The sequence below is a fragment of the Myotis brandtii genome, unplaced genomic scaffold, assembly GCF_000412655.1.
Source record: "Myotis brandtii unplaced genomic scaffold, ASM41265v1 scaffold963, whole genome shotgun sequence".
Lineage (NCBI taxonomy): Eukaryota > Metazoa > Chordata > Mammalia > Chiroptera > Vespertilionidae > Myotis > Myotis brandtii.
Genome location: NW_005371986.1, coordinates 614,614 through 618,619, shown reverse-complemented (window position 1 = coordinate 618,619; position 4,006 = coordinate 614,614). Strand labels below are relative to the sequence as shown.

At 41.7% G+C, this 4,006-nt stretch overlaps 1 long non-coding RNA gene across 1 annotated transcript in view; it reads right to left on the bottom strand.

Moving 5' to 3' along the window:
* Window positions 1-1,199: 1,199 nt before the first annotated feature.
* Window positions 1,200-4,006, bottom strand: part of LOC106724770 — a 78,477-nt gene continuing 75,670 nt past the window's right edge. The window contains exons 5-6 of the long non-coding RNA XR_001360609.1: window positions 1,592-1,776; window positions 1,200-1,446 (exon numbers count right to left, since the gene is read on the bottom strand). This is a non-coding gene — a long non-coding RNA (uncharacterized LOC106724770). The remainder of the gene's footprint in view (window positions 1,447-1,591; window positions 1,777-4,006) is intronic.

The window sequence follows — 4,006 nt, the reverse complement described above, 5'->3', positions numbered from 1 at the left end:
CTGCTTAGGAGACGGAGCTTTTGACATTGATTGGCATAGAAACTGACCAATCAGAACCAAATGTGGTTGCTGTGGGGAACCAATGGCTGGGAGGCAGAGCTTCTGACACTGACTGGCATTGAAACCGACCAATCAGAACCAAATGTGGGTGCTATGGGGAGCCAATGGCTTCCTAGGAGGCAGAGCTTCTGATGCTGACTGGCATAGACACCAACTAATCAGAACCAAATGTGGGTGCTGTGGGGAGCCAATGGCTGCCTAGGAGTCGGAACTTTTGACGCTGACATAGAAACCGACCAATCAGAACCAAATTGGCCAGCAGTGGAGGGCAGTTGGGGGTGATCAGGCTGGCAGGCAGGTGAGCAGTTAGGAGCCAGTGGTCCCTGATTGCGAGAGAGATGTCCCACAGGGATCGGGCCTAAACTGGCAATCAGACATCTCCCAAGGGGTCCCCAGTTGGAGAGGGTGCAGGCTGGGCTGAGGGAACCCCTCCTCCATGCACAAATTTCATGCACCCAGCTTCTAATCTATACTAATAAAAGGGTAATATGCTAATTAGACCAGACATCTTCGGGACATCCATATGGACGTCCTTCTGGACAAAGCCATGGTGGCGGGGGCAGAGGCAGAGGCCGTTAGAGGCAATCAGGTTGGCTGGGGAGGGCAGTCGGACATCCCCTGAGGGGTCCCGGATTGGAGAGGGTGCAGGCCGGGCTTAGGGGGACCACCACCCCCCCTCCAATGCACTCGGGCCTCTAGTAACAAAATAAACTGATGAACAAAATAGATGCAGAGATACGGAAGCATGGAACAGACTGACGAATCTCAGAGGGAAGCGGGGATGGGGCACAGGCAGGAAGGAATTAACCAAAGAACTTAAATGTATATAGACATATCCCATGGACACAGACAATAGTTCTCTGAAGGCCTGGGGAGGGGTTGTGGCTGGGGAAGAGGGGGGTGTTAATGGGGGAAGTAAGGGGGACAACTGTAATACTTCCAACAATAAAGATACATTTTTTAAAAACATTCTCATAAGCTAACTAATAAATAAGTCAAAATGTATTATAAAGTGAAAATAGAAAGGGTCAAACATAAAAGAGAACAATATTCATCTTCTGAGCCCAGCTTTATTTCTCAAAGTGTATATATATAGCATCATTGTCAAAAAGATTATGCTGGACTCAGACTGCTGAGGTTCAAATCCCAGCCACTTGCCACCGTGTGAGCTCTCTGTGCTTCTGCTTCATCTGTAAGATGGGGATGACAGTACCCACCTCATGGTTGTTCTAAAGATTACATGGGTTTCTCCTAACACATGGAAAGTGCCTAGATCAGTAGTTGGCACTAGGCAAGCACTATATTTGCTGCTACGATGATAATGGAGATGATGATCATGGGTTTGGGAAAATCACTTTTTGTCTTTCTGGGTATCAATTTCCAAACCTGTAAAGTGAGAAGGAAGGGATAGTGTTGATACTAGTAAGAGTAATACCATACAATCCTAGATCCCTTGACAATTTACAAACCACTTCCATATGCAGTACTTCATTGGGAAACATGCTTCAGTATTCCCATGCCCTCAGCTCACCTGATTTGCTGGAACAGCTGGTCAATGTGCTGCAAGGTGTAAATACTGACTCTGGCCCCTGGCCTCCATTATAGCAGAAAGCATCAAAGGCCTCACATCGCTGATGCCTCCTCCAGTGACTGACTTGCTATGTGTGACATACTTTAGAACTGTAAAAGTTGGACTCCCCCAAATGCACTAGGAGACTGGGAAGAAAGAGACAAGGAAATAGTAAAACAAAGGCATTCATATTTATTGAGCATTTACAATATAGATGATTATAATGTCAATCGCACTGAGTCTTCATAACAATTTCCATGGAAGGTTTTATTGCCATATTTCTTTGATAATTTCCACAAAGAGGTTCAATACTAGGTCACAAAGATAGTAATTTTAAACCAGGATGAAAGTCTGACTGAGCCCAAAGCTTGAGCTGATGCTGAAGTTTCATGCTATCTCACTGAGATTTTCAATCGACTAAGATTAGATGTAGGTTAGCTCTTTAACTCCTCTGCTAAATTTCAAGCCCCGAAGAGCTCTGCTTGATGAATGGTACCAAGAACATAATGAAGGGAATTTATTTTATTATGAACAACTAGCCTAACGATGGTGATATCTTTCAATAATGACTGACTTAGTCTGGCAGTCCTAGCAAAGGCTTTAATGCAAAATGTCACTGTATTTTAAAGGCACTTTGAAACAGCTATCTTTGCAAGTCCACCTGATAAGCGATTGAGATGGCTGCTGAGTAATTATATTCCTTCCATGTTCACAGTACAGCAGAGAAAAAATATCTGGGGAGGAAAAAAGATCATCATTTCATATAACAAGTATTGTCAACAAATAAGTCATGACACTTTTTTAATCCTTGTTCTTCCTCATTTATTTCCCACCAACATACTTGTCAGCTCCCTGATTTGATGGGTGATAGCCCTCAGGGCACATGAGGGTGAAGTCAGCATAATATACATTGCTGCACAGTCTTGAGTCAATCAACTGGAACTACAAGGAAGTTCAAAGGAAGCAGCATGAACATGAGGAAGCAATGAAACCATGGTTTTGAAATCTCGGAGACTTAAATTCGAATACATAGGTTAAACAAACAAATCACAATTCCATGTTAATATACATCTACAACATCTTCATTGATATTTTCATAAACAGTGACTAGGCACCAGGCAAGGTTCACTATATATTATTGCACTCAGACCTCAATAATACTACGCAATAGGCACAGTGATTATACCCATATTTAACAAGGAAACTGAGGCACAGCAAAGAAATATGATTTCCCCACTGTTATAGAGAAACAATTGGTAACATGAGGGTTCATATCCCAGTAGCCTGACATTCTCACAAGTGCCCACCCTTTCTCAAAGCAAACTTCTGATTGCCTCTGGAAAGTGATCATATATGCATCAGATATGATCCCTAAAAGATGAACTTCTTTAGTTTAATAGTTTTCATGAGATTTCCAGATCCATTTGTACAATCCTGCATTAAGCAGTTGGTGTGATAAAAATGAACACAAAGATCTGTATACACTAAAAAGTCAAAACCAATGTGTTTGCATGAACTTCCTCAGTAGAGTCACTTCATTTACCTATTAGATCACAGACCACACTTGGGTTAGAATGACACTGTGAATTTTGGGTATGATTGGAGCTAACTCGTGGTGAATATACGTGAAGGGTTGAATTTTTTTTTCTTACTATTATTTTTCCTCTACGTAACTAACAGTGACCTGTGTAGCTGTTAGAAAGGAAGGCTAAGGGGGAAATTGTCAGCCTACAGAACTACTTATCACTGGTTTTTTTCAGAGTCTAGAGCAGTGGTTCTCAACCTTCCTAATGCTGCGACCCTTTAATACGTTTTTCCTCATGTTGTGGTGACCCCCAATTTCATTGTTACAAATTGAACATAATTAAAGCATAGTGATTAATCACAAAAACAATATGTAATTATATATGTGTTTTCTGATGGTCTTAGGCGACCCACAGGTTGAGAACCACTGGTCTAGAGTATACAAACCTTCTCCTTGTTACTCCACAAAGGTCCTTATCCTTCCAGAAAGTTCCTCTTCCCAACGCCAAGGACTGATAAGGAATGAGGACCAAACAGCAGGAGACTTGTTATCTCAAGTGGCGTGTTGACATCACTAAGATTTTTCAGACTGGGTAACACCCATTTAGCTCATTATGCCCCTCATAGATAGCTATAATGTTCTTTAAGAACTTTCTGTGGATCTTAAGTGGGATAGGGAACACACTATAATATACACTGAGTGGCCAGATTATTATGACCACCCCATCAGTACAATGAAGTGAATTAATTATGCAAATAATAATAATAATAAAACCTTGAGAGTATTTGCTTAGGAAGTTTTCAATATTCAGTATTTTTGGAAGTGTCAATGAAGTACTGATGGGGTGGTCA